The sequence below is a fragment of the Lithobates pipiens genome, unplaced genomic scaffold (genome assembly GCF_037356315.1).
Source record: "Lithobates pipiens isolate NorthernLeopardFrog02 unplaced genomic scaffold, aLitPip1_a1.2 Scaffold_28, whole genome shotgun sequence".
Classification (NCBI taxonomy): Eukaryota; Metazoa; Chordata; class Amphibia; order Anura; family Ranidae; genus Lithobates; species Lithobates pipiens.
In genome coordinates, this window is record NW_027507789.1 from 4,006,934 (window position 1) to 4,024,880 (window position 17,947).

Genomic DNA, 17,947 nt, shown 5'->3' on the forward strand with positions numbered 1-17,947 from the left:
AAGGGTCGGCGTGGTCAGTAAGGGGGTCGCCTGCCAGAGCTGGTAGATGGCTCATCATCTATTTCTAGATTTTTCTGTGAGGATTCTTAGTCCCCCAGGTCAGGGTATACCTGGTAAGTAATATTTGTTTGAGGTGCCTAATCGTAATAGAAACTGTACCAAATGTTAGGGGTTGGCATCTCCTGAAGAAGCGACTGATGGTCACGAAACGAGTTGAGAGAAAGAACTGCCACCTGTTTTGGGCATACATTTTTGGATTATTGGCTTCTCCTCGATAACAAAGGATTGGAGATTCCTAGATTTTTTGGTTATACTTTATGAATGTTATGAAGTATGCTCAGGCTCTGTAACTATTTTTAATATTTGTACTTGTATATGTACCTTTCTTTCTTTATGTATTAAATAAAATAATTTTTATAATGGTATGGAGATAGTCCTCCTCTACATTGGTGTGGTACGCTTTGATACAGGGAGTTTCCTGTACACATGCCTTCCCCTTTCTCTTTTATACCTGGTAAGTAGTTTAGGGTAGGGCAGAAGTGGCCCATTGCAATCCCCCTTTTGGCCAACAGATGTCCTTGTAGCCAGGGGTCAGGATAGACTCAGGTGTTGTTAGAGTTAAGTACCAGTCCTGCCCCCCGTAAGGTGAGGGGTATCCTGGGTAAGGGTATATTGGAAAGGCAGAGAGCTTCCTGAATTAGTTGCCCCAAGGAGAGTGGTTGCTGGTTGTCTCTGTGAGTGGGCCAGAGCAATATGTAGGCAGTTAGGCCCCATTCGTTTAGCTTCCCTTTAGGAAGTGGAAGGACTTTATGAATCTTATGGGACTACTCGCATCCCCTGCCTTGGAATGCTGGACTCTGGGACACCTGAGTAGTGCGCCTCCTGTCCTTCCCCCGTCATGCCACGTCTCTCTTTTATGCTGGACTGTTTGTAACTTAGGATGTGTGACGCCACCTCAACGAAGGGCTGAAGTATGGCAAAATGTTTGCTTTGATTCCATAAACCTATAAAAAGGGATTCCTGGTGTGGACGACTTATTCTTCTTCTAACTGCTTTTACGGGAGATTTTACCGGGGGAACAAAACGTGTGCTTTCGGGGTCAAAAAGAAAATCTTGTGCCCCAAGGGTCAAAAAAGCGTCCGTTGTTGTAAGGCCTGAAGATGTGAAGAAGACTGCCAACAGGTACCAGTTAGTCCGGGCCCGGTGACCACACGCATCCATACACATGCAAGGGAGAGGAGGATAGTTTGCCCATGTGCCCATTGGTATACTGTTAGGGCAATGTCACCCTCACAGGTCCTGGCAGGTAAAAAAAAAGAGCTCATATGCTCCCTAGGACACAACACAGGGCATCGCAAGCAGGATTCCAGGAGACAATTTGTTAGGAGTAAAGAAGATGGGGGCAGAACTTGAAAGCAAAAGGAGGAGAGAGAAGCGCCCAAGCCATGTGAACACAATGCAGCAACATGGCGGCCAAGCGGAGTAACTCCGGTTCCTTGCCAAGTTCTGTGTTGGATAAAGGGCTCTGGTTTCCAGAAGTGTCCTTGTGGGCCCGCTGCCCTGACTGTGCTAATCAGGCAGACAATGGATAGGAAGGGCCCCTAAGTGTTACCACTTGAGGGCCCGAAAAGGACACTTACAATTCTAGGAGCAGTCAGAAGATCCAACATCAGTACCCTACCCCAACCCTGCCACTCATGGGTGGGCTGCCCGATGTCTTCAAGAACCAGCAGGGTCAAGGTTTATTCTTTGTCCATTATTGGGGTGTGTGTGTGTGTGTGTGTGTATATATATATATATATATATATATATATGTGTGTGTATTTGTGTATATATATATATATATATATATGTGTATGTGTGTGTATATATATATATATGTATGTGTATGTGTGTGTGTGTGTGTGTGTATATATATATATATATATATATATATATATATATATATATATAATGTGTGTGTGTGTGTGTGTATATATAATGTGTATGTGTATATGTGTGTGTGTGTATATATATATATATATATATATATATATATATATATATATATATATATATATATATATATATATATAATATATTGTAGACATGTCACTGGAGAAGTGATCGAGGGGGTGTACATCTCACCTAGGTTGCTACACAGTGTGAGATGGTAAATCCAGGATGGATCAGTTTCTCAGCAGCGATATGCTGCTGAGTTGTTATTTAATCTTGCCGGGCCTGGGTTTATATGGAATGGCAGGTAGGTTTGGTAGAGGGACCTGTCATTCCACACCCCCCGATCCAGTTCTGGGTTTGGGATCAGGTGAGCTTTGATCCTAATTAGCCTGGGAGGCTAAAGGCTCTGCAGGGTCTGCAGGTGATTGCTCTCAGCCAGGGAATGAACAGTCTGTGTGTTGAAGGAAGCTGCAAGCACAGACACTGCTGGAGCTAAAACTCACCCTGCGATATCCAGGCGAAAGACGCTGTGTTCATAAGTGTCAGATAGGTGAGAAGAACCTGTTAGTAAGCGCCCAGCCGGGCTAGGTCTTTTATTTTTGTTGTACTTAAAAAGCACGGTGTTGCTGTATATTTTTGTTTGCTGGACTGTTTGTACCACGAATAAACGCCAAGATCTGCTTTATAAATTCCAAGTCTGCTGTGAACTGTGTCCAAACTCACCCTACCCCGGGAAGATCCCTTACAGTGTATATATATATATGTATATATATATATATATATATATGTATATGTGTGTGTGTATATATATATAATATATATATAATATTTATTTCTTCAGATTTTTGCATTGCAGCGTGTGTAGTTGTGTTTTCTTTTGGATGTAACTTGAATTGATTTATGAGACACAAAACGTATTATTTCATCCAACATGATTGTACATTTATGTACTCAATTTTTTTGGCCACAATCTGCATGCCGTGGATGATGTCTCTGTAAAAGCAATCACGGAAATGGATCCGTTTTTCTTTTATAATTTGTTTTTGTTTTACTTTTTTAAGTCAAAGAATTGCAAAAAAAAAAAAATTTTTAATTCAATTTTCAGATTTCTCCAGGAACAAAGAATGATCTATAATTTCATCCGGTTGGGTTGTGTAAGGAGAGCTGCTTCCTGATTGGTGGATCTGGCGTTGAGCACCTTGCTTGCTCTTTGCAGCACAGAGACGGACAGGACGCACTGACAGTTATCTGATAAGAAGTATTTGGTTATTGGAGTTTACATGAGGCTGCTGGTGTAATGGGGAGATATGGTGGCCTTCTATGCAAAGATAAGATCCTGGGAGAGCCCACGCGGTATGTCAGAGCGTCACGGGGAAATCCACGGCCGGTCAGCGAAGTGTGAATGGGAAATATTTGAGGGCATGCAAAACGCGATGCACCATCTGCTGGCCGGTCCTGCTGTGATGTTTTGTGTAATTCCTTGGCCCTTTTAGATTTTTCACTCATTGTCCTAATATGATAAACAGTCCATATCTGGACCCCCAAGTATCAGGGCGTCATTGTTCTGGGACCCAAGTGTCAGGGCGTCATTGTTCTGGGACCCCCAAGTGTCAGGGCGTCATTGTTCTGGGACCCCCAAGTGTCAGGGCGTCATTGTTCTGGGACCCCCAAGTGTCAGGGCGTCATTGTTCTGGGACCCAAGTGTCAGGGCGTCATTGTTCTGGGACCCCCAAGTGTCAGGGCGTCATTGTTCTGGGACCCCCAAGTGTCAGGGCGTCATTGTTCTGGGACCCCCAAGTGTCAGGGCGTCATTGTTCTGGGACCCCCAAGTGTCAGGGCGTCATTGTTCTGGGACCCCCAAGTGTCAGGGCGTCATTGTTCTGGGACCCAAGTGTCAGGGCGTCATTGTTCTGGGACCCAAGTGTCAGGGCGTCATTGTTCTGGGACCCAAGTGTCAGGGCGTCATTGTTCTGGGACCCAAGTGTCAGGGCGTCATTGTTCTGGGACCCAAGTGTCAGGGCGTCATTGTTCTGGGACCCAAGTGTCAGGGCGTCATTGTTCTGGGACCCAAGTGTCAGGGCGTCATTGTTCTGGGACCCAAGTGTCAGGGCGTCATTGTTCTGGGACCCAAGTGTCAGGGCGTCATTGTTCTGGGACCCAAGTGTCAGGGCGTCATTGTTCTGGGACCCAAGTGTCAGGGCGTCATTGTTCTGGGACCCAAGTGTCAGGGCGTCATTGTTCTGGACCCCAAATGTCAGGGCGTCATTGTTCTGGACCCCAAATGTCAGGGTGTCATTGTTCTGGACCCCAAATGTCAGGGTGTCATTGTTGTGGGACCCCCAAGTGTTAGGGCGTCATTGTTCTGGGACCCAAGTGTCAGGGCGTCATTGTTCTGGGACCCAAGTGTCAGGGCGTCATTGTTCTGGGACCCAAGTGTCAGGGCGTCATTGTTCTGGGACCCAAGTGTCAGGGCGTCATTGTTCTGGGACCCAAGTGTCAGGGCGTCATTGTTCTGGGACCCAAGTGTCAGGGCGTCATTGTTCTGGGACCCAAGTGTCAGGGCGTCATTGTTCTGGGACCCAAGTGTCAGGGCGTCATTGTTCTGGGACCCAAGTGTCAGGGCGTCATTGTTCTGGGACCCAAGTGTCAGGGCGTCATTGTTCTGGACCCCAAATGTCAGGGTGTCATTGTTCTGGACCCCAAATGTCAGGGTGTCATTGTTGTGGGAACCCCAAGTGTCGGGGTGTCATTGTTGTGGGAACCCCAAGTGTCAGGGCGTCATTGTTGTGGGACCCCCAAGTGTCGGGGAGTCATTGTTGTGGGACCCCCAAGTGTCGGGGAGTCATTGTTGTGGGACCCCCAAGTGTCGGGGAGTCATTGTTGTGGGACCCCCAAGTGTCGGGGAGTCATTGTTGTGGGACCCCCAAGTGTCGGGGAGTCATTGTTGTGGGACCCCCAAGTGTCGGGGAGTCATTGTTGTGGGACCCCCAAGTGTCGGGGCGTTATTGTTGCGGGACCCCCAAGTGTCGGGGTGTCATTGTTGCGGGACCCCCAAGTGTCGGGGAGTCATTGTTGTGGGACCCCCAAGTGTCGGGGAGTCATTGTTGTGGGACCCCCAAGTGTCGGGGAGTCATTGTTGTGGGACCCCCAAGTGTCGGGGAGTCATTGTTGTGGGACCCCCAAGTGTCGGGGAGTCATTGTTGTGGGACCCCCAAGTGTCGGGGAGTCATTGTTGTGGGACCCCCAAGTGTCGGGGCGTTATTGTTGCGGGACCCCCAAGTGTCGGGGTGTCATTGTTGCGGGACCCCCAAGTGTCGGGGCGTCATTGTTGCGGGACTCCCAAGTGTCGGGGTGTCATTGTTCTGGGATTACCCCCCCCTCCTTCTGACACTGAGTTTGTTGGCATTCGGGGCCCCCGGGATTTTGCTTACTATTGTAGAGGAATCGGCAAAGTTCTGTATTTGGGGCTCCTGCGGGGATTAAAGACGCCCCCAAACTACGGATTGGCAGAGGAGGATTCTGGGGTTCCCCGTCTCAGGAGAAGGCGGGGCGCTCTGTACCGTCTCATCATCTAGTCATATCCTTGTATTTTGTAAACAGCTCTTTCACCACCCCGAGCTCCGCATCACACCGACACTTCATCCCCCGATTACATCCGCAGCTGTCATTTAGTTGTCAACATGTTAACCACGACACCGCGCTTCCTGCCACAATCCCGGCAGCACGCGGCGCACCCCACACGGGTCCTATCAGGGGGGAGAAAAGTCTAGGCTTTTTTATTTAAATCGGATTCTTTTCGTTTTTATCAAATTCATTTGGATAAAATGCTTTTGGAGTAAAAATCTTAAGAAGTCCAACAAACATAAAATCTAAATAGATTTCTTTCTTTCTATTTCAACTATATGATTCCCTTTGTTGGACTTCCACACCAGTTCTTTCCCCCTCACTCCCATTTGTATTTTTAGAAAAAGAGTGATATTGCTGCAAGATTCTGGAGTCAACACTCTGCTTTCTATTTATTTTTCCTATTTGATCTTTATGATCCTCATTTCTGGATGATATGCCAATTTCTGCACAAGGCTCCGCACTTTACTTCTAGTGAATTTTTAGAGCAATAGTTCACTATTTATTGCTGCTTTATTGGACTATTCATTATATTTATATTATAATATACGTTTTGTTTTTGTTTTTTCTTTGGATTGTTTATATTCTGTGGGTTTTATTTTTCCAATATTGCACTTTATATTTCATCTACATTGCACCTTATTCCAATTGGAATTTTTTTTTTTCCTCACGTCAGTATTTATATTTATATTTATATTTATATTGGATCACATGTTGTGGAATCATTAATAATATTTTTTGAACTTATCATTGTTTATGGATCCGTATATATCCCTTCTTCATAATTGGCCAGTTATTTATTCACCTGTTTACTAGATTGGTTTAATTAGCGCTACTTCACCTTTTATACACATCCCCTCTATTAGGCCCCCCTTGCTAGTAGCGGGTTGGGCCCCTTTATTAGGCCCCCCTTGCTAGTAGTGTGTTGGACCCCCTTTATTAGGCCCCCCTTGCTAGTAGCAGGTTGGACCCCCTTTTATTAGGTCCCCGTTCCTAGTAGCGGGTTGCACCCCCTTTATTAGGTCCCCCTTGCTAGTAGCAGGTTGGACCCCCTTTATTAGGTCCCCCTTGGTAGTAGTGGGTTGGACCTCCTTTATTAGGTGCACCTTGCTAGTAGCGGGTTGGACCCCCTTTTATCAGGTGCACCTTGCTAGTAGCGGGTTGGACCCCCTTTATTTTGTTCCCCTTGCTAGTAGCAGGTTGGACCCCTTTATTAGGTTCCCTTGCTAGTAGTGTGTTGGACCCCTTTTATTAGGCCCCCCTTGCTAGTAGCAGGTTGGACCCCCTTTTATTAGGTACCCCTTGCTAGTAGTGGGTTGGACCCCCTTTATTAGGTCCCCGTTGCTAGTAGCGGGTCGGACCCCCTTTATTAGGTGCACCTTGCTAGTAGGGGGTTGGACCCCCTTTATTTTGTTCCCCTTGCTAGTAGCAGGTTGGACCCCCTTTTATTAGGTACCCCTTGCTAGTAGTGGGTTGGACCCCCTTTATTAGGTCCCCGCTGCTAGTAGCGGGTCAGACCCCCTTTATTAGGTGCACCTTGCTAGTAGGGGGTTGGACCCCCTTTATTTTGTTCCCCTTGCTAGTAGCAGGTTGGACCCCCTTTTATTAGGTACCCCTTGCTAGAAGTGGGTTGGACCCCCTTTATTAGGTCCCCGTTGCTAGTAGCGGGTTGGACCCCCTTTATTAGGTCCCCCTTGGTAGTAGTGGGTTGGACCTCCTTTATTAGGTGCACCTTGCTAGTAGCAGGTTGGACCCCCTTTATTAGGTCCCCCTTGGTAGTAGTGGGTTGGACCTCCTTTATTAGGTGCACCTTGCTGGTAGGGGGTTGGACCCCCTTTATTTTGTTCCCCTTGCTAGTAGCAGGTTGGACCCCCTTTTATTAGGTACCCCTTGCTAGTAGTGGGTTGGACCCCCTTTATTAGGTTCCCGTTGCTAGTAGCGGGTTGGACCCCCTTTATTAGGTGCACCTTGCTAGTGCCCCATCATTGGTGATAGTGCCCCATCATTGGTGTCAGTGGGAGGAAGTGCCATTGGGAGCAGAACAGGTCCCGGCATCAGTGAGGAAAAACCATGCTGATTGGTGCCAGTGGGAGGAATAGTGCCCCATCATTGGTGTCATTGGGAGATTGATGCCCCATCATTGGTATCAGTGGGAGGAATAGTGCCCCATCATTTGTCATTGGGAGGAATAGTGCCCCATCATTGGTGTCATTGGGAGGAATAGTGCCCCATCATTGGTGTCAGTGGGAGGAATAGTGCCCCATCATTGGTATCAGTAGGAGGAATAGTGCCCCATCATTTGTCATTGGGAGGAATAGTGCCCCATCATTGGTGTCATTGGGAGGAATAGTGCCCCATCATTGGTATCAGTGGGAGGAATAGTGCCCCATCATTGGTATCAGTAGGAGGAATAGTGCCCCATCATTGCTATCAGTGGGAGTATTAGTGCCCCATCATTGGTGTCAGTGGGAGTAATGGTGCCCCATCATTGGTGTCAGTGGGAGTAATGGTGCCCCATCATTGGTGTCAGTGGGAGGAATAGTGCCCCATCATTGGTGTCAGTGGGAGAAAAAGTGCCCCATCATTGGTGTCAGTGGGAGGAATAGTGCCCATTAGGGTCCCCATCAAATTCCCCCTCTTACATCAGGTTCCCTATAAGACACCCACCCTTGAATCAGGGTCCCCACAACATTCCCCTCTTTCATTAGGGTCTCCATCAGACACCCCCCCCCCCATACATCAGCATCATTATCTGTGATATTTGTAGACTTCCTCCGGATCCACGTTTTTAGAATCTTTATACATTTGACGTTTTTACAATTGTTCTACTGATAAAATTATGAATTTTAACACATTTACTTCATTGTGACGATCTACAAAACTTTTCAGTATGAGGAGGGCCACATCATATATTCCTGGGGGGGACAAAAAAATCCTTTGAGTCACCTCCTTACTTTGGGGTACCCATCAGAACCCCCCTTGCTTTGGGATACCCATCAGAACCCCCCCCTTACATCGGGGTACCCATCAGACCCCCCTTACATCGGGGTACCCATCAGACCCCCCTTACATCGGGGTACCCATCAGACCCCCCCTTACATCGGGGTACCCATCAGACTCCCCCTCTTACATCGGGGTACCTATCAGACACCCCCTCTTACTTAGGGGTACCCATCAGACCCCCCTTACATCGGGGTAACCATCAGATCCCCCCCTTACATTGTGGTACCCATCAGATCCCCCCCTTACATTGTGGTACCCATCAGACCCCCCTTACATCAGGGTACCCATCAGACCCCCCTTACATCAGGGTACCCATCAGACCCCCCCCTTACATCAGGGTACCCATCAGACCCCCCCCTTACATCAGGGTCCCCATCAGAACCCCTCTTACATCAGGGTCCCCATCAGAACCCCTCTTACATCAGGGTCCCCATCAGACACCCCCTCTTACATCAGGGTCCCCATCAGACACCCCCTCTTACATCAGGGTCCCCATCAGACACCCCCTCTTACATCAGGGTCCCCATCAGACACCCCCTCTTACATCAGGGTCCCCATCAGACACCCCCTCTTACATCAGGGTCCCCATCAGACACCCCCTCTTACATCAGGGTCCCCATCAGACACCCCCTCTTACATCAGGGTCCCCATCAGACACCCCCTCTTACATCAGGGTCCCCATCAGACACCCCCTCTTACATCAGGGTCCCCATCAGACACCCCCTCTTACATCAGGGTCCCCATCAGACACCCCCTCTTACATCAGGGTCCCCATCAGACACCCCCTCTTACATCAGGGTCCCCATCAGACACCCCCTCTTACATCAGGGTCCCCATCAGACACCCCCTCTTACATCAGGGTCCCCATCAGACACCCCCTCTTACATCAGGGTCCCCATCAGACACCCCCTCTTACATCAGGGTCCCCATCAGACACCCCCTCTTACATCAGGGTCCCCATCAGACACCCCCTCTTACATCAGGGTCCCCATCAGACACCCCCTCTTACATCAGGGTCCCCATCAGACACCCCCTCTTACATCAGGGTCCCCATCAGACACCCCCTCTTACATCAGGGTCCCCATCAGACACCCCCTCTTACATCAGGGTCCCCATCAGACACCCCCTCTTACATCAGGGTCCCCATCAAAAAACACCCTCTTACATCAAATTCCCCCCTTACATCAGAGTCCCCTTACATTAAGGTCCCCATCAGACACCCACCCTTAAATCAGGGTCCTCATAACATTCCCCCTTTTACATCAGTGTACCCATCAAATCCCCCCCCACATTGGGGCCCCCATCAGAATCCCTCACTGATTTTTATGCGTTTTGTGGAAGTAAATTAAAATCACACAACTTTTCACGTGTCCGAGGATTACAGCAGTGTGACGGCAACTCTGGGGCTTCTTCAGGGGGAAGTTAGAGCTGCTTAGTTTACGAAATTTACATATAAATCAATTGAGAGGACAAATCAAATCCTCCCCCCTCCCCCCCCCCCCCGAAGTTACATTCCAATCAGCTTCCAGGTTTTATTCTCAAAGCTTAATTGAACAAGCTAGCGTCTGATTGGCTCCTACGCACAGCTGCTCCAGAATAATAGTCCAATATTATATAGTGCAGATCAGTGGAGTATCCGATGTGTGTGTGTGTATGTATAATATATATATATTCTCAATCTTCACAAAGATGGAGAAATCCCGAGATAGTGATCCGTCCCACACATAGGACCTCCAATGGGTGACTAGAGAGGGGAAATCCACCACCAAGGAACATACCGGAGAGCGTGGACTCCGACACCTCGTGGTGCTGAGATAGATCTCCACTAGAGCAAGTCTTGAGGAAGCTCCAGGGGCTTCACACTGCCAGACTGAGATTCCACTTTCCTGGTAATATCCAACGGCCCAAATATCCAAAAAGGATACAAAATCTCCACATAATGTAACACTGATAGCCGGATTTATATAAAAAGTACAGAACACTTTACATCCCATCAGTAGGTTTAGCACTCGATCAATAAAATCCAACAATCTATCCAGCATGTGGTTCGCAGTGGTCTGACTGGAGCTCCACCCGACGCGTTTTGTCCAACGAGACGTCATCTGGGGTGTAGGTCCAGACTCGGCCATTGCGAAATTATAATTTATGAATCGAATCGGATTATTTCTGTTCGTATTGCAGCAATCTGCCATGAACGTCCGGCCGCGGTTCTGCCTCCAAAATGGTGCTTGAGGCTTCACGCCGTTTCTCCACTACAGAAATCTCACCGTGTCTCGGCAGCAACACCGGATGACGATGGCGTCATGGCTTGCATCCCCAAGCCTCGCTTCCGTCCGGGGGGGGGGAGGGAAATCGCGCACACACACGTCCGCCTAAATGATGACTAAAGAACGGCGACCGGACGCGTTCCCCCCGAAAAGGCAGAAGCAAGTCCGTATCCAAGCCTTTGCTTATATAATATACATCAAACCTCACACCAAAACGCATCGGAGAAAAATAGTAACTTCTTACATGCTCCATAAAATTTAAATGTAAAACTAAATAAAAAAAAAATAAAAAAAATTACAGGTGAAGATTGATATACAGTGCCTGGGAAAAAGTGAAAAAGTATTCACACCCCTTGGAATTTCACACATTTTGTCATGTTATAACCAAAAAACATAAATGTATTTTATTGGGATTTTATGTGATGGACCAACACAAAGTGTCACATAATTGTGACGTGGAAGGAAAAGGATACAAATAAATATGTGAAAAGTGTGGGGGGGGGGAGGGGCATCTGTATTCAGTCCCCTTTACTCTGATACCCCTAACTATAATCTAGGGGAACCAATTTCCTTCAGAAGTCACCTAATTAGTAAATAGAGCCCACCTGTGTGTCATTTAATCTCACTATAAATGCAGCTGTTCTGTGAAGCCCTCAGAGGTTTGTTAGAGAACCTTAGTGAACAAACAGCATCATGAAGGCCAAGGAACACACCAGGCAGGTCAGGGATAAAGTTGTGGAGAAGTATAAAGCAGGGTTGGGTTGTAATAAAATCTCCCAAGCTTTGATCATCTCACAGAGCTCTGTTCAATCCATCATCAGAAAATGGAAAGAGTATGGCACAACCGCAAACCTACCAAGACATGGCCGTCCACCTAAACTGACCGAGCCGGGCAAGGAGAGCATTCATCAGAGAAGAGCCAAGAGGTCCATGGTAACTCTGGAGGAGCTGCAGAGATCCACAGCTCAGGGGGGAGAATCTGTCCACAGGACAACTATTAGTCGTCTCTCCACAAATCTGCCCTTTATGGAAGAGTGACAAGAAGAAAGACATTGGAGAAAGAAAGTCATAAGAAGTCCTGTTTGTAGTTTGTGAGAAGCCATGTGGGGGAGGGGGCAGCAAACATGTGGAAGAAGGTGATCTGGTCAGAGGAGACCAAAATTCTACTTTATGGCCTAAAAACAAAACGCTATGTGTGGGGGGAAACTAACACCGCCCATCCCCCGAACACACCATCCCCACCGTGAGACATGGTGGTGGCAGCATCATGTGGTGGGGATGGTTTTCTTCAGCAGGGACAGGGAAGCTGGTCAGAGGTGATGGGAAGATGGATGGAGACAAATACAGGACAATCTTAGAAGAAAACCTGTTAGAGTCGGCAAAAGACTTGAGACCGGGGCGGAGGTTCCCCTTCCAGCAGGGCAACGACCCGAAACATCCAGCCAGAGCTACAATGGAATGGTTTACATCAAAGCATATTCATGTGTTAGAATGGCCCAGTCACAGTCCAGACCTAAATCCCATTGAGAATCTGTGGCAAGACTTGAAAATTGCTGATCACAGACGCTCTCCATCCAATCTGACAGAGCTTGAGATATTTTACAAAGAAGAAGAATGGGCAGAAATGTCCTCTCTAGATGGGCAAAGCTGGTAGAGACACCCCCAAAAAGACTTGTAGAGAAAGGGGGCTCTACAAAGTATTGACTCCGGGGGGCGCCATACAAATGCCCCTCCCCCACACTTTTCACATATTTATTTGTATCATTTATCATTTTCCTTCCACTTCACAATTATGTGACACTTTGTGTTGGTCCATCACATAAAATCCCAATAAAATACATTTATGGTTTTTGGGTGGAACATGACAACATGTGGGGAAGAACGGTCAGACCTTCCAATAGACACCCTCCTAAACCTTGTGGACGGCCTTCCCAGAAGAGGTGAGGCTGTTATAGCTGCAAAGGGCCAACTCAATATTGAACCCTCCAGACTAAGACTGGGGGGTCATTAAAGTTCATGTGTGTGTAAAGGAAGGTGTCCCAATACTTTTGGTAATATAATTTTATCCATTCCTATACAATAAAATATAAAAATAACATTGATGCCTGTTTTTTCTTTTTTTTTTACTTTTTTGAAATTTTCTAAATTAATTCCCTATGTAATGTTAAGAAGGGAGTTGGGGAGTTTTGTTTACCATAGCCAACCCTGAATATACTGTGCTGGCAGATACCATTATCAGTTGTAGACTTGATATGCTAACCAAGTCAGAAGGCTTTTTCGATTTTGTTCTAAATCCTATCCTGATCTTTGTAGATGTAACCTCCTCTACTTGTGTGTGTATATGTTCTTGTGCGATTTATAAATAAAGAATAAAAAAAATAAAAAATAAAAAGATTTCAAGGCTTGGGTGGTACATTGTATGGTAAAGCCGTATTAAAACACGAAACATGTAATATATTGCAGCTTACATAGTTACATAGTAGATGAGGTTGATAAAAGACACAAGTCCATCAACTCCAAGCTATGAAGTTAGAGCTTCTAACAATCCTATCAATTGTTAGATGTGGTGGCTGCATTAGTTTTCTTTTTTCTTTTAACATTTCTTTTTTTTTTTTTTTGGCTTTTTCCCCTCTCTGTTTTCACTTGGCGACCTGGTCGGGAATGCACCTTCTGTATCTGAGCCCCCTCCCACACACACACACTGGATGAAGGAGCACAGGAGGCACAGCAGACAGCAGCATTGTCAGTCTAAGGGGGGGGGGGGGGGGGGCGCTAAAGAAAAAGCTGATCATTTTGGTAAGCACCTCAGTCAGTGGTGAATGGTTTGCCTCACTCTCTAAGTGATACATTCTCCAGCAGAGCTTGTTCTTGTGAAAAAAAAAAACAGACTTACTGGCTGGACCACCAGATGAGAACAGAAAAGAAAGAAAGAGCCTAAAAAAAAGAAAACGAATGCAGTGATCACAGCTAAGAATTGGTGAGCTGCGATATAATGTTTTTTTTTTGGGGGGGGGGGGGGGGGGTTTAATATCGCTTTTATGTATTTTTAGTCTAATCTGCCCCTGAATAGGTATATTTAGATATTCTGAATACTAAAAGATTCCTATAAAGTCCAATGGCTACAATAAAATAATAGGTAAAATATATAATTACAATGTATCTCAATGTATTTTTATCTAAGCTGTGTGTATCTGAATGGTGGGAATTCTCTTCCTGCGTTCATTGATGAAGTAGACACAAAGAGGGGGAAGGTGACCCCCCCCCCCCCCCACGTCGCTCCTTACCTTCCACGTGTGGTCACTGCTGTTCTCCCATCACCTGCAGGGGGCAGGAATCGGGTCCGGGGGGCTCCTTAGAGTCTGGTCCTCCTCTGATCCGGGACACACATCTCATACAAGGCAGTGACACATTACAAGTGACAGAAGGGAGGGGGCGCTGAGCTCCTCACATCCTCCCACAGGGGGAGGGGGCAGCCCACAGAGCCTCGCACTTCTGGAGTCACACCCCGCCTGGACAACTCATTTCACCTTCCATCCACTTGTCAAAAGGGTCTCATACGTCTGACTCTGGAATTCCCTGTATGATCCTGTGTGCACTGTGTGTTTTCTGAGCACATAAAAGCAGAAGTCTCAGAGCTACTTCTCTCCAGAGGCTGCTGGGAGCTGCACTGTGCATGACCAGCAGATACAGGCAGAGTATTCAGTTATCAGCACTCCTCTCCTCAGGCTGACAGTGTGTGAGGAGAGAAGAGCCGACAACAGGCAAATCCACACAGGGGACATTACACTGATAAGGGGAATGATGATTGGTGTCCTGATTATCAGTGAAGCCCCAACAATGCCCACCAGTGCTGCCAATGAGTGCCCACCAGTGCTGCCTTTAAGTGCCCATAAGTGCTACCCATCAGGGCAGCCTATTAGTGCCTGTCAGTGCTGCCTCATCAGTGCAACCTATCGGTGCCGCCTATCAGTGCAGTGTAGTGATAGGCGGTACTGATAGGCACTATCAGTGCCCATCAGTGCTGCCTCATCAGTGCCCATCTGTGCCACCTATCTGTGCCCATTCGTGCAGCCTATTATACTGCACTGATAGGCAGCATTGATAGGCTGCACTGATAGATGGTACTGATGGGCACTGATAGTGCCCATCAGTACAATCTGTGCCCATCAGTACCACCTATCAGTGCCTGTCAGTGCGGCCTCATCAGTGCCCATCAGTGCGGCCTCATCAGTGCAGTATATTGTGCCCATCGGTAACACCTATCAGTGCCCGTCAGTGCGGCCTCATCAGTGCCACCTATCAGTGCCCATCAGTTCCGTCAGTGCAGTCTATCATGCCCGTCAGTGCAGTCTATTGGTGCCCTTCAGTAGTGCCTATCAGTGCAGGCAGTGCCTATCAGTACCCGTCAGTGCAGTCTATTGGTGCCCTTCAGTAGTGCCTATCAGTGCAGGCAGTGCCCGTCAGTAGTGCCTATCAGTGCCCGTCAGTGGAGTCTATTGGTGCCCTTCAGTAGTGCCTATCAGTGCAGGCAGTGCCCATCAGTAGTGCCTATCAGTGCCCGTCAGTGGAGTCTATTGGTGCCCTTCAGTAGTGCCTATCAGTGCAGGCAGTGCCCATCAATAGTGCCTATCAGTGCCCGTCAGTGGAGTCTATTGGTGCCCTTCAGTAGTGCCTATCAGTGCAGGCAGTGCCCATCACTAGTGCCTATCAGTGCCCGTCAGTGGAGTCTATTGGTGCCCTTCAGTAGTGCCTATCAGTGCAGGCAGTGCCCATCAATAGTGCCTATCAGTGCCCGTCAGTGGAGTCTATTGGTGCCCTTCAGTAGTGCCTATCAGTGCAGGCAGTGCCCATCAGTAGTGCCTATCAGTGCCCGTCAGTGGAGTCTATTGGTGCCCTTCAGTAGTGCCTATCAGTGCAGGCAGTGCCCATCAGTAGTGCCTATCAGTGCCCGTCAGTGGAGTCTATTGGTGCCCTTCAGTAGTGCCTATCAGTGCAGGCAGTGCCCATCACTAGTGCCTATCAGTGCCCGTCAGTGGAGTCTATTGGTGCCCTTCAATAGTGCCTATCAGTGCAGGCAGTGCCCATCAGTAGTGCCTATCAGTGCCCGTCAGTGCAGTCTATTGGTGCCCTTCAGTAGTGCCAAGCAGTGCAGTCAGTGCCTATCAGTGCCCGCCAGTGCAGTCTGAGTGCCTATCAGTGCAGCCTCTTCAGTGTACATCAGTGAAGGAGAAAAGTTACTTATTTACAAAAAAATGTAACAGACACTAAAAAAAACTTTTTTTTTCCTTCAAAATTGTCATTCTTTTTGTTTTGTTTGTTTAGCTAAAAAATAAAAAAATGAAAAAAAAAAGACAAACGTTTACAATCACTTTTAAGTTGGAGAGCTGAAAGAAGTGCCACTGGACTGTGAATGGCGGGATCGCCGCACTCGTGTTCCGTTGAGAACTACAAGTCCGTCCGCTGCAGTGATTTTTATCCAATCACAGATCTGCATGCGCTGGCGTAGTGCTAGTTGATGTGGTGCACTGCAGAAAACGGAAGACTTTGTCATCAGTGCAGAAATATTTGGAAAAACGGTGGTAAGAAAAAAAAATTGACCCTGTTTTGGCGGTGTCACCGAAAGTCAAAATGTCCCCATGCCAGTAATCTCAGTCTAAGGAAGAAATGTTCCTGCATCCATGGTGTCACGGGAAGGAAGAAATGTCCCGGCGTCGGTGGTGTCACTGGAAGGAAGAAATGTCCCGGCGTTGGTGGTGTCACTGGAAGGAAGAAATGTCCCGGCGTTGGTGGTGTCACTGGAAGGAAGAAATGTCCCGGCGTTGGTGGTGTCACTGGAAGGAAGAAATGTCCCGGCGTTGGTGGTGTCACTGGAAGGAAGAAATGTCCCGGCATCGGTGGTGTCACTGGAAGGAAGAAATGTCCTGGCATCGGTGGTGTCACTGGAAGGAAGAAAAGTCCCGGCGTTGGTGGTGTCACTGGAAGGAAGAAATGTCCCGGCGTTGGTGGTGTCACTGGAAGGAAGAAATGTCCCGGCGTTGGTGGTGTCACTGGAAGGAAGAAATGTCCCGGCTTCGGTGGTGTCACTGGAAGGAAGGAAAGTCCCGGCGTCGGTGGTGTCACTGGAAGGAAGAAAAGTCCCGGCGTTGGTGGTGTCACTGGAAGGAAGAAATGTCCCGGCGTTGGTGGTGTCACTGGAAGGAAGAAATGTCCCGGCGTTGGTGGTGTCACTGGAAGAAGGAAATGTCCCGGCGTTGGTGGTGTCACTGGAAGGAAGAAATGTCCCGGCGTCGGTGGTGTCACTGGAAGGAAGGAAAGTCCCGGCGTCGGTGGTGTCACTGGAAGGAAGAAAAGTCCCGGCGTCGGTGGTGTCACTGGAAGGAAGAAATGTCCCGGCGTTGGTGGTGTCACTGGAAGGAAGAAATGTCCCGGCGTTGGTGGTGTCACTGGAAGGAAGAAATGTCCCGGCGTTGGTGGTGTCACTGGAAGAAGGAAATGTCCCGGCGTTGGTGGTGTCACTGGAAGGAAGAAATGTCCCGGCGTTGGTGGTGTCACTGGAAGGAAGAAATGTCCCGGCGTTGGTGGTGTCACTTGAAGGAAGAAATGTCCCGGCGTTGGTGGTGTCACTGGAAGGAAGAAATGTCCCGGCGTTGGTGGTGTCACTGGAAGGAAGAAATGTCCCGGCGTCGGTGGTGTCACTGGAAGGAAGAAATGTCCCGGCGTCGGTGGTGTCACTTGAAGGAAGAAAAGTCCCGGCGTCGGTGGTGTCACTGGAAGGAAGAAATGTCTTGGCGTCGGTGGTGTCACTGGAAGGAAGAAATGTCCTGGCTTTGGTGGTGTCACAGGAAGGAAATGATGGGAAGGAGCATGTTGAGAGGCTCTTGGGGGGATCTGAGATAGGGGAGGTCTGAGGTTTAGTTGCTCCTCCCACCCTCTGTGTACTCCGCTCAGACCTTAGTTACGGTACGGCGCCCCCTTGGGGGGGGGGTAAATGCAGCTTCTCCTGCTCATCTCGTGTCATGTGACGTGTCCGGGAGAACCGAGAAAGGGGCGGTCTGACTTCCCTCCCCGGCGGCACCATGCGGAGATGGAGGCGTGTTCTCAGTGGGCTGCTATTG

At 48.2% G+C, this 17,947-nt stretch overlaps 1 protein-coding gene across 2 annotated transcripts in view; it reads right to left on the bottom strand.

Moving 5' to 3' along the window:
- The window catches only part of PIK3R5 (phosphoinositide-3-kinase regulatory subunit 5), a 144,377-nt gene extending 129,938 nt beyond the window's left edge, over nt 1-14,439 (bottom strand). Inside the window, exon 1 of one of the 2 annotated variants that reach the window (XM_077458588.1) lies at nt 14,117-14,439. The gene's annotated coding sequence lies outside the window, so the exon portion shown is untranslated. The remainder of the gene's footprint in view (nt 1-14,116) is intronic. The other variant, XM_077458589.1, reaches the window with a different exon arrangement.
- Between the last annotated feature and the right edge of the window lie 3,508 nt (nt 14,440-17,947).